The sequence below is a fragment of the Eumetopias jubatus genome, unplaced genomic scaffold, assembly GCF_037043125.1.
Source record: "Eumetopias jubatus isolate StellerSeaLion01/CBP00866 unplaced genomic scaffold, mEumJub1_p1.0 scaffold_5, whole genome shotgun sequence".
Lineage (NCBI taxonomy): Eukaryota > Metazoa > Chordata > Mammalia > Carnivora > Otariidae > Eumetopias > Eumetopias jubatus.
This window is the reverse complement of record NW_028274811.1, coordinates 44,278,528-44,294,831: the sequence shown is the minus strand read 5'-3', so window position 1 is coordinate 44,294,831 and position 16,304 is coordinate 44,278,528. Positions and strand designations below refer to the sequence as shown.

The following is a 16,304-nucleotide window of genomic DNA, read 5'->3' as shown; positions in this document are numbered from 1 at the left end:
GATCTCAGGGTCGTGAGATGGAACCCTGCATTGGGCTCCATGCTCAGCGTGGAGCCTGCTTCGTGTTCTCTCTCTCTCTCTCTCTCTCTTTCCCTCTGCCCTTCTGGCTCATTCTCTCACTCTCTCTCTCTCTCTCCCTCTCTCAAATAGAGTTGAGAAAACTGAAACCTTGTAAGAGCCAATGCTACTTAGACATAGATCCAGGAATAAATATCTCTGAGTCAGGGACCTTCTTACACCCTGTAAAATCATCCATCTTAGTAGGGTAGCCTTCAGACCCACCGTGGAAGTGTATATTTGGGGAAAGTAAAAGAAGAATTAAAGGATATTAATTGTGATGATGATATTATTCTGCGCAATAGAACATTTTATTTCTTGTATATAAACTTGAAAATTAGAAAATATCATGTCCCACCTTCTCACTAGACAGGTCTTTATATTTAGAGCTCTTTTGATTATGTTCACTGAATATAACTTATAGACCCTCAGATAAGTAGAGCTTGGTTGTCTAAGGCAAAAGACTTGAGATTTTAGAAAATACAAGCTTTTTTCTCCAAGCAATAGAGTGAGTATAACTGCTTACACTTTACCTGTAGAGGGACACAGTTGATGCAGTGACAAGCATAAAACAAAATTGGTTTTAGTCCAAAAAACATTTTGGTGTAAGTCTCCACTCCACTTCATATTTTTTCATCCTGAATATTCACAACTCCTTAAAAAATGACTGTGTTCTAAATAGAATTTAGTTAGTTGGTAAGTAGAGGACTTAAAAAGTAAATTATCCAAATAGTACTAATCAGTCAAAACACAATGAGTAGAAACTTGAGCTTGTAGGATTATTGTTCTTCTAAAGCACAAAGCCATTCCTAAAATCCAACAAGGGGGAAAAGAAACAAAAATACTTAACTGAACAATTACTATGTTATTATCTGGACTAATCATTTAACATTTTGAGCTTATTAAAGAAAAGAAACCAAGAAACTATTTTATGGTAACAGTAATGGTACTAGGTACTTAGGTCCTTTTAAGTCTGTGTGTATGGGGGGGAATAAAAACAAGTAGTGTATATAATATAAAAAAAATATATGTAATATAACAGATAATAATTGAAAGCAAGATCTGCATAAAGAAGGCAAAATGGATGTAGGGGGAGCGAGGCACGGGGAGACTCTGAGCTAAAATGTGTGATAGGACAATGTGCAAGGAGGAGGAGGTCTAAGCCAGTCCACAGAAGTCCTCATCAACCAGTAGCAGGCACTGCTTCATCACGTAGTTCCTTTTTTTCCCCTTTCTTTTTATTTTTTTTAAGATTTTATTTATTTATTTTACAGGGAGAGACAGCGAGAGAGGGAACACAAGCAGGGGAGTGGGAGAGGGAGAAGCAGGCTCCCCACTGAGCGGGGAGCCCGATGTGGGGCTCGATCCCAGGACCCTGGGATCATGACCTGAGCTGAAGTCAGATGCTTAATGACTGAGGCACCCAGATGTCCTCTCCTTTCTAATAATTGCAGAAAATGAGAGCTCAGTTAGCTTTTTTAGGAATGTGATTGAAAAATGCTGAGTACATGTGGTTTAATAGCTTGAATGAAAAATTGATGAAGATTGTGTATGTAAGTGTTTGTATATTGACTTTTTGGGAAGTTTTTTGCTTATTTTACTTTTACACTTGATACATCTAATGACTACTGAGTGTTTAGAAGTTTTTAAGTCAGGGGTGCCAGGTTGGCTCAGTCAGTTAAGCGTTTGACTCTTGATTTCAGCTCTGGTCATGATCTCAGGGTTGTGAGATCCAGCCCCACATTGGGCTCTGTGCTCAGTGTGGAGTCTGCTCGTCTCTCTCCCTCTGCTCCTCCCCCTGTTTGCACTCTCTCTCAAATAAATGAATAAAGTCTTTAAAAAATAAATAAATAAAATTTTTTAAGCTAAAGGAGGTTACTTTTACAAAAATTAAAAGACTTTCCTGGAAAAAGTGTCAAACTAAAAGATTTGCTTAAATGCATGGAATATAACTATATGACTGTTACATTAGAGGTGTAAAAGTCTGTTTTCTTTCTTATAAGCTAACTTATTTTGCCTTTCTTTAGTCTTATTTAGATTAGTAGAATACACACACACACACACACACACACACACACACACACACACTAATATATAAAAAAACCCAGGTCTGACACAGTAACTTTTCAACCAGGAATTAATTGACGTCATACTTGTTTTTTTTTTTTTTTAAAGATTTTATTTATTTATTCATGAGAGACAGAGAGAGAGAGAGAGAGAGAGGCAGAGGGAGAAGCAGGCTCCCAAGGAGCAGGGAGCCTGATGCGGGACTCGATCCCAGGACCCTGGGATCATGACCTGAGCCGAAGGCAGACGCTTAACCATCTGAGCCACCCAGGCGCCCCGTCATACTTGGTTTTTTAAACAGTGAAAACAAATGCATAATTGTGGGAAAAATAATTAATTGAATCTCTTTTGCCTGAATATCTGCTCTGGGTATTTTTTTATAACTTTAAATGACATAATTAAATGAGATTACATATTCATTTGGTCAGCACAGTAAAAACGTTATGAGTCAAACCATATAGGTTGAAACCCTAGCTTTACTTTTATTAGCTGTGTAATTGTGGTCAATTTACTTAAATTCTCTAAGCATTTATTTTCTCATCAGTAAATCCTAAGTCAGTGATTGGTACCCAAATGTATTCAACAAGTGGTAGGTAGTGTAAATGCTATAATTTTATTATTGTTATCAACCATTTGGTGAATAAATATTTTCTGTGCACCTTCTATATGGCCTGCAATAAGGTAAGCGTTGGAGATCAAGAGATGAGTAAAATGTGACTACTGGCATCAAGGAATTCACAGTTGAGGGGAGAAGGAATCATGAATAATGTGCAAGTGAAGGGCCATGATTGAAGCAACTTCAAATACATGTACCACCCGAGGAAGTCTCCCTGCTGAGCTTTGAAGAACATAGAGTTCTGCTTATAGTTAGTTAGGGGATGATCACCTGACCCCAAGGGATCAGTAAGAGTGAGAAGTAGAAGCAGAGAGAGAATGCCTGTCAGATCAGGGGACTGGAGACAGTAAAGGACAAAGAGAGTTGAAAGTGTATGGACCTACCAAATAGGAGGCTGCAGGAGCAGATTAAGGCAGTGGTGTGAAGAGTATTGGAAGCCAGTGTTGATCGTTGTGGACTGTATTTTATGGGCAAGGGAAAACCATCAATCATTTCTATGCAGAGAAGTAAGTATGTATTTTAGGATGACAACATTGGAAGGGGCGCCTGGGTGGCCCAGTCGGTTAAGCGTCTGACTTTTGATTTTGGCTCAGGTCTTGATTTCAGGGTTGTGAGATCGAGCCCCATGTCTGCTCCATGGCGAGCATAGAGCCTGCTTAAAATTTTCTTTCTCTCCCTCTCCCTCTGCCCTTCCCCCCCAAAAGAAAAAAATAAAAGAAATGAAATGGAAACAGACCAAAAAACAGAGCAGAGGCAGCCCCATACTCATTAGGAGGCTGTTATCTATCAAGTACACGCTAAAGATAATGCAGCTCTGAACTAGGGTGGTGGTGTGGCCATTGAGGATGAGGGCATAGATTCACAGCTCTCTCCAGAGACCAAGCTGAGAAGACTTGGCAGTTGATTAGCTTGAGGAGTGATGAGAAAAGACGTGAAAGCTTTAGTTATATACACAGATGTTCATCACAGCACACACACACACACATATATATATATATATATATATATATATGCATCAAAGATTGAAAACAACCCCAAATGCTAAATAATATATGAATTCTATTTAGGTATAAAAAATTCTATAATAAAAAGGTTTTTAAATGATTTATGAGAAAATTTTAGTCATGTAAAAATGCTTCTGTTTTAAAGAATACTTGATAAAGTGCTAAGTGTAATGGATTTAAGACTTTTCTTAGCTGTTGACTAGTAAGTAGCAAAGGCAGATAGCTTCACTGTTTTACCTAGAATCTAGTGACAAACGTGTAAGTATTTCTCAGGTCTCAGTCGTTGGTTGCCTCTCCCCACCTGGAAAAGGTACTACTGACATGCTGCCCAGTGATATTTCAGTATTCGGGAGCCATAGTGAAGAATTAACTGTATTTTCAAAGAATATCCCTTGAATAGGACAGTACCGTGTCTGTAGGTACTGAGCCTGTGATACCTATGGCAGGACCGTTCCATGATCCTCCCAGTGATCAGCAAAGCTACCACCAAAGAGCGGATCCGAACGTCACCCAAGTCCCCTGCAGCCAGTATCCCTTCCTCACTTCCCCGAGTTTGAAAAGGACAGTATTTCCCAAACCCCCTGGACCAAAGAGATCACCAGGGGATGGTGGAAAACAAATGGATTCCCAGACAGTCCAGAACAGAATCTTTGGGAGAAGGCCCACGATCTTTATATTACTAACGAGGGCTCCCGGGTGAACCATTTGGCCGGCCAAATTTGGGGGAATAATGGGATACTGAATGATGTGGGTAAGAGGGCAGAGTACAGCGTTGTCACGGGGTTGCTCATAACTTGCTGGAAAATCACTGTCTTTCTGGAAAGTGCATTGGTGACACCCACACCCCCCATGTAACAAACAATGCAGTCCAGGACAAACAAGATACTATGTGTGAAAGTGCTGTATGATTAGGAAGCAAGACGAGGTGATACTATTATCAGCACAAAGCACGTCATCATCGTCGTCATCAGCGGGCTGTCATCGTTGTTATCTCTCGAAATGTATACAAGATTTTAATTAGCCCAGCTTGCTCTTCTCCTAGCAGAAAATGAAGGATCGTGTCCATGTTTGTGTACGGGGGTGGGAGCGGGCTTGGGAAATGTTATGTTTAGTAACTGTATCCTTTTTGTCTTCTTAGACACAGTACCAAGTTTCCTTTAAAAAAAAAAAGGAAAGAACAAAAGCTGCATTTTTAAGTCGCTCCCTCTACCCACAAAGTGCTTCCCACCCATGTATGCCTTAGAGAATATTCTAGGCCTACTCAGAAACACATTACTGTGGTGGGGCAAAGTAGTGAAATTTCCTTTGGGTCTAATTTCCCAAATTTTACTGGTTAAACACTGAATTGTTTGACTCCATGAATCAATGGGGAGTTCACTTCTAGCAGCCTTCTTCTACCATCTAAGAAAATGTTTTTTCAAAATCCGTTGGATATGTCATGACTACTAATGTTAATAAAAGGTAACATTTTCTGACATTTAGTATGTACTAAAGACTCTACATGCATAATCTCCTTTAAGTCTATGAGAATCCGAGATACAGCTGCAAATGACAAAGTATAGGTTATAGTTGACTCAAAGGCATATCTTTAAGGTTTCTCTTCTTAAGATTTATTGACATGTGCACACAAAAACACACCATCTATTGTCATCTGCCTCTCGCCTTGGAGAGTTCTTTCCCAGAAATTTCTTTTCCTGTTCTTCTTTTCTATTTTTTAAAGGAGAGCAGAAAATGAATTTATAGGGTCCTTTTCCTGAATGGCGATGAATGGAGAGTAGGAAAAAGAGAATGGCTAAGGTCTATGGATACAGAGAAACCTTTGGGAAATCCTAAGAACTCAGTTATGTAAGCTAAGGAAAGGACTCCTGCCTGGGACATAGAATTCCTCGAGCATTCTTTAATTCCCACGGTCCCCTTCCTGACTCCTCCGACTGAAGTACGTGTTCAGTGAGAGTGCCCAGGGCAGGAACTTAGGGAAAAGGCTGCATGGTCCGTGTGAGAAGTGCCTCACTCAGATGGACTATGTCAGAAGTTTGGGGGCAGGGGCGCCTGGGTGGCCCAGTGAGTTAAGCGTCCGACTGTTGGTTTCAGCTCAGGTGATGATCTCCGGGTCCTGGGATCAAGCCCCACAACGGGCTCCGCCGCACTCGGCGTGGGGTGTGCTTGGGGTTCTCTCTCTCCCTCCCTCTGCCTCTCCCGCTCATGCTCTGTCTCTCTAAGATTAAATAAATCTTAAAAAAATTTTAAGAGGATGGGGGCAAGGCAGTGCTTGAGACTCAGCACTCCCCTTGCTTCTAGGACCACTCACTATTAGCCCCTGAAATAGCAGTTTCTATGGAGTGATGAGATTCACCATCTTTTTGTTGTAGATTTGCCATAGGCTCTTCATACCCATGTCATTTTCTTGGGTTCTATTTCTAGCCGTGAAATTCCTTGGCTCTCTCTCCCCCCAGACTTCCTCTAGATGTTTCTGATGTTTAAATATCCAGTGTTTTTAGTGTGTTATCCGCTCTCTCTTTTTGTGTTTCTCTCCTGGCATGTCGGCACTCTGGAAGTACTTCTAGTTCACTGTATTTTACATGCCTGGTAACACAAATGAGTGCTTTTGTTGTGTATCTTCTTTCTGATATGTTTCCGATGTTTGCATACTGCACACTGAATTGTCCATGTGGAGAACCTCATTTCTGTGTTCCCTCCTGGCTTTGCTCTTTTTCTCTCTGTTTCTGAGATGTGAGAGACTGTGTTTAGGCTCTGAGGACCCAGTGAGGCATAAAATACCTCCACTGAGCTTTAGAACCATCCTCCCAGAGGTTCTCAGAACTGAAAAAGATAAAAATGTGCCCTGTTGATTGACAAAGAGCATTAAGGTAAGAGAAAACGAAAGGGCTTGTAAATGAATTAAGTAGCTGAATAAAAGAGGAAGAAATGAGTCAGGATGAGAGGTCTTTTCTCTAGAGAACCGAGAAGCTGTCTACACTGTTATTTAGCTCACAGACTGGAAAGGGTCTGTAGACCCAGTTCATGAACTTAGGGAAAACTTAGCAGCACGAGAAAGTAGAAGACAGAGTAGTAAAAGAGGAAATGTTTTCCCCATCACTAGGGAAGGGAACAGAACAGGACAGGTCCTGGAACTGAGAGCTTGAAGCTGAGGAGCAGACAAGGGCTTCTGAAATGCCTCAAGTCAGTGACTGTGTGACTAGGTTCTTTAACTAAAATTGTTCACCTAGAAGTAGGCCTAGGTTTTCTTTTCCTGCAGGTTTTTGTTTTGAAAAAAATTCCAAACTGTTACAAGTGTTGTTTGCTCGTTTGACATACAGATCAGAACCTAGAGGAGGAAGAGCAGGGGATTGGGGTTTCATGGCTGGTTCTCCTGCTCACCCACTTTGTGATCTTAGACAACTTACTCTATGCCCTGAGTCTTTTCTCTTAAAATGCAGTGAATAACTAGAATAATACCCTCCCAATTGTGAGGATTACACAAGGTAATGTGTGTAGAAAATTTGGCACAGTGCCTGGTAGGCGAAAAGCACCTTATATACTGAAAAGCATTACAAGACTACCTATAGACACTATTGCACTATTCATGTTGATCCTCAAAGTAGTTATCTTTGTAAACTGTACCTTTTTTTAGCCCACCTACCCCTGCTGAGAGCATTTTAGAAATGGTTTTAGAGATATTTCATAGGCCATATTAGGAAAAAGTCACCTGATTGGTTTGCTGCCATGCTTCACTTTTGACCAGAAATATTATTTCCAATATGATTACCAACCCTAGTCAACAAACAGGATGTCAGAATAGCCTGGATCAGGCTAATTCTAGAAATGAATCCATTCCAAGGGATAAGACAATTTTGAGGGATTTGAAAGAAATATAGCGTGGACTCTGAAGGGAGGCATTCCCAAGACAGTGTCCTAGAATCGTAGAGTGACGGCAACATATGGAATAAGCATATAGTTAGGTTTTCCCAGGGGACACTTTGAAAGAGTCAGCTTCATCTGAAATCTTGTCAGTTTGTGAGGGGAAAGCAATGATCTCTAGGAGTCTTTTTGCCTCTTCAGTCATACCTTGTACAGTCTGTATTTCTAAAGATCTTCCAAGCCCGTCCCATTCACTGGAAACGGCTCAAAGTCCCAGAGATAAAGGAGAAGGCCAGCGTGTCCCAGCCCACTGGCTTAGAGGGGGACCCAAGCCCTCATCATTTCAACAGAAAGGGCAGCAGAGGAAGTCAACCTGGCATTCTGGCACACGGTACTTCTCACTGAGTCTATCACATTATCCCTGGGCACTTACTGTGCTTCAACATCCTGTTCTTTGAGGATTCATACCATTCTCTCCTAGGCTGGCTTCTACCCCTCCTTAGATAATGGTGTGTCAGCAGTGATCCTCTGGTTGCAAGGTAAAAACCAACTCTGCTAACTTATGTAAAATAGAATCTAGTAAAATGAAATCTAATCTCCTTAAGTAAAATAGAATATTGGGATAATTTCCAATTCCTGGAGTACTTTTTTAAAAGATTTTATTTATTTATTTGAGAGAGAGAATGAGAGACAGAGAGCATGAGAGGGAGGAGGGTGAGAGGGAGAAGCAGACTCCCCGCTGAGCGGGGAGCCCGATGCGGGACTCGATCCCGGGACTCCAGGATCATAATCTGAGCCGAAGGCAGTCGCTTAACCAACTGAGCCACCCAGTCACCCTCCAATTCCTGGAATATTAGTGGGGATGCTGGAGGATCAGGGTTGAAGGAATCAGTTCATCTTCAGAGTGCGAGAAAGGCACAAATAAAGGGAAATTCTCATGGCAGGAGCAACCTAGTGAGCCTCCTGCAACTGTTTTTAGTTTCTTTGTTCATCTGTGTCATGTCACATTCCAGGAAGGGGTCTAATTGGTCTAGTTTGGGTCTTGGGTCTTGACTACAGGAGAACAGGGTATCTGGCTCTTCTGTCAGACTGTGTAATATAATGTAGTACTAAGAGCCTAAATTATGAGGCCAGATTGTGTGGATTCATATCTCAGCTGTGCCGCTTATAGATGTTTCTCCTCAAACACTTCATTTAGCCTTCCAGAGCCTCAAGTCCCTCATTTTTGAAGTGGGCATAGTAATAGTAATTATCTCGTAAGGAGTTCATGAAAATTGAGGTATTATTTATAAAAAAAAAAACTAAGCACAATGCATGGCACATAGAAAGCACTTGATCATTGTGGGCTATGCTGTTATTAAATTATCCATGGAGACACTAAATAATTCCCTGAAGCAAAGTAGGGTACCATTAGAAAAGGGAAATAAATGTTGGTGGATCAAAAATTATTGTTGATTATAGTGAGATAAGAAGGTTGGCCACAACACACTTTACTTTGCTAATATATATTTCTCAGCAAGCTGCTCTTTATGATATTAAGGTTCTTAGAAATGTGGATGGCACATGTTCATTAATGTATCCCTGGGAATCTAGTCCATCAGAGGCATGAAATGGACTTAGATCTCTGAAGACAAATGGAAACTCACTGTAGAACACCACACAAACTACTCATTTGGAATGTCAGCATTATCGTGAGGAGGAGGGCACAGCCCTGGGCTGTGGGGAGCTAGACTGAGTGCCACACACTGTGGCAGAACCAGTCAGATAGAACCTCACTGTCCTCACAGTTGCTGTCTACAAAGCCACTAAGGCACTGAATCTCTTGACTAGATGCTTCCACCTGACCCCCACACTCAGGCAGAGCTTCTGAAGCCAACCCACTTTGGCCTGTGTGTCTAAACCTACCATCTTTGTCCCAACCTTGTACCCCAGACCTGACTGACTAACTCTGGCCCGTCCACCCAACCTCACCATGCCATATCACCCAACACAAGGAAGGCATTTTGATTGGAAACTGAAAGTAGAACACCTTAGTTTACTTTTTTTGAAAGGTGTGTATTTTTTCTTTTTTTTTAAAGATTTTATTTATTTATTTGAGAGAGAGAGAGCACGAGAGGGAAGAGGGTCAGAGGGAGAAGCAGACTCCCTGCCGAGCAGGGAGCCCGATGTGGGACTCGATCCCGGGACTCCAGGATCATGACCGGAGCCGAAGGCAGTCGCTTAACCGACTGAGCCACCCAGGCGCCCAGGTGTGTATTTTTTTCCAGGGAAAGAGCTAGGCACGGTGGAGGCTGGCGGGGAGGGAGTAGGGAAGGCAGCTTTGATTTATTCAGTCAATACAGAGAATCCTGGCTATGCCACTTGTTAGCCATTTCACTTTAAGCAACTTATGCTCTGAGCCTCAATTTGTCATCTATAAAATGTAGATCACTAACCAACCTATCTCAGAGAGTTATTATTAGGATTAAATGAAATGAATAAGCACCAAGCCTAGTATCTAGCACATAGTGGGGACTAAAAAAGAAATTCTAAATCTTGAATAAACTTTTTTTTCTTGAGTGTACAGTGAGTTTCAGAGGTAAATGAATCATCTTTACAATTGGAAGCTTGACATAAAAAAGAACAAGTAAACAACTAAATTTCTCTTAAAATTATTTTCCTTTACTAACTTGTCTTCTATTGTCTGTGTTCATACAAACTAGCTATGCCTGCAAAAATGTTTCCATGGCCAGTTCTTTTCTACATGTTTAAATTCCTAATTGTGCACACAATCTTAGTCACTATATTTTCATGTGCAAGCAATTAAGACTCATTTAACAGCCCTCCCTCTGGAAGGTTTTGTTCTCCATCTGCCATAAATCAGATTCCTTAGGAACATGTTTGATTTTGAAACAATGTGAAAGTACTGTTCATTTTGTTCAAATTTCATTTATGTACCATTTTTTAAAGTGATGTAAATGGACAGCCACAAAAAGCTCAGCAGCTGGTCAAAACAAGACATCAAAGAAACCATTGCAATGGGGCAAAAAATTAAAAAAAAAACTAATATGCTAGGACAAAGCCAAATAAAAACCATAGTCTGATAAACATTCCTCAGACACATTTTGCTCATATTTACTTTACAACAGATTTAAAATACGGGAAAATGGGAAGGCACTGCTCTTCCCAGTCTAGAGCTCACAGAATTGTATGTGAGGAAAAACAGCGAAAGAAGCCAGGAGGAAAACAGAAAAGGATTAGATTTGTAAGTGTTTTTGGAGAGACGTGGTACACAGCTACACATTTAAATAATACAAGACTCAAACAGATTTGTACCACACTTTTGTTCATTTAAAAACCATTGGTAAATATTGTTCTCCCTCACCACAGGTGAAGTCCGTTTTAGTGTGTTCAGTGGGCTTCTTTGGATTATCAAAAAGAAGCTAATGCTTGGTCAAATTAAGAGGGAAAAATAATTATTAGGTTCTGTGCTCGTTTCAGCAGCACATACACTAAAATTGGAATGATGCAGAGAAGATTAGCATGGCCCCTGCTTGAGGATGACATGCAAATTGGTGAAGCATTCCTTAATTTTTTTTTTAAGAAAAAAGGATTATTTTTTTTAAAGATTTTATTTATTTATTCATGAGAGAGGGAGAGAGAGAGAGAAGCAGAGGGAGAAGCAGGCTCCCAAGGAGCAGGGAGCCCGATGTGGGACTCGATCCCAGGACCCCGGGATCATGACCTGAGCCGAAGGCAGACGCTTAACCATCTGAGCCACCCAGGCACCCAAGAAAAAAGGATTATTAAGTTCTCAACACAAGTACCTGTGAACTGGTAACCAAAATTCAGCAAAAATTTAAAAAGAAAAGGATTGTTTTTTCTTAAAGGTTTTTGAAATTAAATGTCACAGTTTGGATGGAGACGTAGCCCACCGAAAATAGTTTCCTCCACCTAAACGTCCCGTTGTTTGGGGACTTGAAACAAATCACCCACATAGCTAATGCAGTAAATCCCCATTTATATATCAATAGAAAATTTTGTCTTCCAGCTTCCTAAGACTTTATAAGCTGAATTGTTTTGATATCATTTGATGAAAGGTTCTGTAAAAGTTCAAAGTATTGTTGTTGATTTGGGCAGTCACACCTGCACACTTAAAATGCCTTTGTGCAAAGTGTAGCCCAATCTGCTTTCAAATCAGACCTTCAAACAAGGGTAGATTCATGAGTGTGACAGATCCCCCCTTAGGTGTTTCCCTACAAAGAAAAAGTAAAACTGAGAGAGCCACTCCCACCCCACCATCTTTGTCTCTTTGAGCCTAAGCATCAAATGGCACCCCTAAAAAGAGAAGCAGAGAAAACATTAGTACATCTCTGCTGGAGATCTAAAACAAGATATGGAAGGTCTAATGGAAGGAGCGGCACCTAAGAATTATTAAATAGTTGTTAAGTAAACCGAAGGGAAAAACGGAAACGAAGGGAAACATTCTTTAAGAGCAGCTGAGCTCAGAAATCACAGACACATGTTGTCGGCCACTAAAGGAGTTAGTTCCATTTAAGGGTGTAGTTAAGAGTCAAATGAATATTGCACTAAGCATTTAGGGTAGTGGTTCACAAACTTGTTTGTTCATTAGGATCACCTGGGAATCCTTTTAAAATTCCAAAGAGTGAAAGAAGAAAATATAAAAGTTTCAGAGACCAGTTAGAGCACAATAGAGATGTTTAAAGAGTAAGGTCTAATAATGGCCCTATACTAGCAAAATAGCTAGATCACAGAAATATAGAGCAAAAGATTGTTGCAAATGATAAAAGAACAGGTGTATGGGATTTAGTAACTGGTAATTGTATGATTTTGAGTGGATGTAAAATGGCTCTGACAATATATGAACCCTTATGATCCTTGCTATTATATATAGTATATATAGGATTATATATCGGATAAAAATAGTTTGATGCTTGAATTCCAGTTTGGAATTTAAGGCTGGTTTATCTCAGTGCATAGATTACCTACATTTCATTTAGGAGAAAATGATCCATATGTCAAATATTCTGGGAAACCAAAGTTCATAATCTTATTTTAATCATTTGGAATGAAAATCTTTGAAAGGTATTATGCTCATTCTTAACCTCTTAAAGGCATGCGTTGAATGTAAGGAAATTATTTTTAGTGGCTCTGGTCATGATTATATACATCTACTTTTACACTTCTTTGACATTCACAGATGCCCTTTGGAGCTAATGACCTATGGATTTCTCCCCCAATATTTAAGAGCCCCAAATGTTGCTGCATTTTAACTTCTCATCTGCTGCTCCCAATGATTACCTCTTAACGTTGTTAGTGAACCTGGCTTTAGTGGCCTCTTCTGATCTGCTGCTTCTTTCACCTTGGCAAATCAGAGTCCTAGCCATTGCATTGAGTCTAAACTAAGAACAAATGAACTCAAAATAAGAGTGGGGTTGGGGCCAATCCATCTCTGAGGTAAGCTTTAGGGTATTTAATGCATATAACAAATAAGGGTTTGGGGCGCCTGGGTGGCTCAGTCGTTAAGCACCTGCCTTCGGCTCAGGTCATGGTCCCAGGGTCCTGGGATCGAGCCCCGCATCGGGCTCCCTGCTCAGCGGGCAGCCTGCTTCTCCCTCTCCCTCTGCCTCTCCCCCTGCTCATGCTCCCTCTCTCTGTATCTCTGTGTCTCAAGTGAATAAATTAAAAATCTTTAAAAAAATGAAATTAAAAAAACAAATAAGGTTTTTTTTTATTTTTTTTCAATTTGAGTATAGTTGCTACACAGTGTTACATTAGTTTCAGGTGTAGGACATAGTGATTCAGCTTCTCGTTATGCTGTGCTCACCACCAGTGTAGCTCCCATCCGCTGCTGTAAAACGCCGTTACAGTATCATCGACTACGTTCCCTACGCTGTGCCTTTCGTCCCTGTGACTTGTTCATTCCATAACTGGAAGCCTGGGTCTCCCACTCCCCTTCACCCATCTTGCCCATCCCCGACCCCTGTTCCCTCTGGCAGCCATCAGTTTGTTCTCTGTATTTATAGGCCTGATTCTGCTTTTTAACAACTAAGCTTTTAAATGCATTTGTTGACTGTTCTGGTGTTCTCTGCACCTATTTACTGGTATTGAATTGTAGAAGTTCCTGGACAGTTTCTGGGTAAATAGGTTATTACTAAACTACTAGAGCTAATAAAATTAATATTGACTTATCATCAAGCAGTCAACAAAAACATGTTTAATTCTGTACTCTGGGTTTCAGGGAAATGGAAATGAATAAGTTGCAGTCCTACTTGCAAGGACTTAGCAAGATATAATTGTTCATATGAAAAAGATAACCAAGAATCTTAGATACTCTCCAGGATTGTGTCACAGAGAATACGTGTCTTAAGAATTCAGAGGAAGCAAAGATCAAATTCAGATAAGCAATGATATACCTTGAATGCTTTTCAAATACTTTAGGTAAATGTCCCCCCTGGCCAGACTCTCATAAGGGGCGTGTTAACGGATGATCACTACCTAGCCACAGAGGTTTAGGATTGCTTCCAGCATCCTAGCAAAATAGCCCTTTGTAGGAACATTTGCTATTTGCTATTACAAAAGAGAGATGATCCCTTGCGATTTATTTTTTTTTTAAGGATTTGTTTATTTGAGAGAGAGAGAGAGCGAGTAGGTGGCGGGAGGAGCAGAGGGAGAAAGAGAGAGAGAATCTCAAGCAAATTCCCCACTGAGCATGGAGCCCAATGCAGGGCTTCATCCCACAACCCCGAGATCATGACCTGAGCCGAAATCAAGAGTTGGATGCCTAACCAACCAAACTACCCAGGCGCCCCTCACTTGTGATTTATTAACATTCCTTCATCCTACATGTGGCCCTAAATTTGGGAAACTTGTAGAAAGAGCAATAACCCTGGGGTTTGGGGACCACAGTTATAATCCCAGCTCTGTCATTAGCTCCCTGTTTAACCTTGGGTCAGTAATTTAAGCTGGTTTTCCATCTATAAAATGAGGATATTGGACTAGTTGATATCCAAAAATCCAACCAGCTCTTTCTTGTTTTCTTTTTTATTTTTTAAAACATGCATGCTTCTGATTGCCTTTCTATAATTATATTTTCTGTATAATTATATTTCCCTAAGAAGTGAATAAAAGATACACTAAGTCAATGTATGTGAATTCCACTTTCCCCAATATAGATCCTGTAGAGAATATCCATGACACCCACCATTTGCTCTTGAATTTTCAACAAAGAGTTAAAAGAAAATTCTGGCTCCCCTGGCTAGTCATGTTCTCCAGTTGGCAGAAGTCTTCGTGTGAACTTGATGGTTGCCTAGAGCAACAAAATATTAGGGACAGAAACATGTTCAGGGACTTGATTGTATAAGTGACTCAGAGCTGAGAGACCTTTTCCAGCTTGACTGGAGCCCATACTTAGCTAGAGTGGGTATTTGTCTATGCCTGTCTGCGCCACTCCGCTGACTGGGAGGTGCCTGTTATTTTGCTTCCAGAATACAGAAGCCAACCTTGAAACCTGCAGAGGGGTTAACTGGTCAGAAGGCAATCTTCATGTAGCACATCTCGCACATGAGAGATCATTAAGACTAGTAAATACAAACAAGATGAAGAGGCTGACTGTGGGCTTTGAAGAGCACAGACCAAGAACATTTTAAGAACTCAATAAAATTCAATGTAAGAGCTACTCTTCAAAGCCAGTTATCCCTTTTGAGTTAGGACAGCCCACTGGAGGAGCTGTTCACAAAAATCAATACCCCTATCCTTCTCTTTGTTGAAGCCAGACATCTCTAACTATGCTCTAAGTTAAAATGTGAAGTTAAAAAAAAAAGTTTTTCTATTCCTAAACTCCTAAATCCTCAGGTCATCCCCTCCCTGTGCCATGAGTCTGGCTCCATAATACCAATTACTCCAGCTTGTTAAGGAAGTTATTAGCATCATGTCTGCAACTTCTAGTCAGTGTTGCCTGCAGTATGAAATGGAAGGAGAAGTATTAGCCAAGTCTCGTTACCTGAAGTCCTCCGTCTTTAGCTATTTAACTAGGTCCCATCTTACGTGTTTCCTTGGTGTTATTTTTATACCCAGTACACATTCTTCCCACTTGCACATGAGCAAGTTCATTATGATAATAACAGCAATCATATACTTTTACTTTTTATCCTGATTGAATATTTATTGTGTGTCTTCATTATCAGAAACTGACCTTCTCGGTTTGGACATTATGGATTGTAATGAATATTCTTTTTGAGTGATTGGAAACATAGTCCTCAACTTACACAATTTACATAGTAACTCTTATCCGCATAACCATAGCAGCTGTTTGGAAACATGGCTTCGGATCACTTGTTTGCAAATGTCTTTTTCCGTACAATCCTGGATGGAGTGGGACCCATATACGTTACTTGACATGCGAAACACATGTGACCCTGGCAAATGATTCGGCTGACCTTGAAAACTCCAGCTGCTTAGTCACTTTAAAAACAAAGCAATACAAATGATTTACTAGGCTTGGACTTAGACCATTTTATGCCAACCGATGGGAATTCTGACCCTTCAGGGAAGGAAAAAAAATGTGTAAGACAGTGGAAATGTGTCATGCTGGGTGTTAATGTTGTCATTAATTTTAGTACATTTCTTTACAAAAAGTGCAGCGACAACTGTCACAGGAAAAAAGCAATAACATTGCTGTGGCTTTCTTTTATTTTAAAAAA

At 40.4% G+C, this 16,304-nt stretch overlaps 1 protein-coding gene and 1 non-coding gene across 4 annotated transcripts in view; both read left to right on the top strand.

Moving 5' to 3' along the window:
• Window positions 1-16,304, top strand: part of PDE4D (phosphodiesterase 4D) — a 746,399-nt gene that overhangs the window by 553,476 nt on the left and 176,619 nt on the right. The gene's annotated exons all lie outside the window — the stretch shown is intronic.
• Window positions 11,070-11,176, top strand: LOC114221042 (U6 spliceosomal RNA). Its single transcript, XR_003611674.1, has one exon. It is a non-coding gene; the product is annotated as a U6 spliceosomal RNA (small nuclear RNA).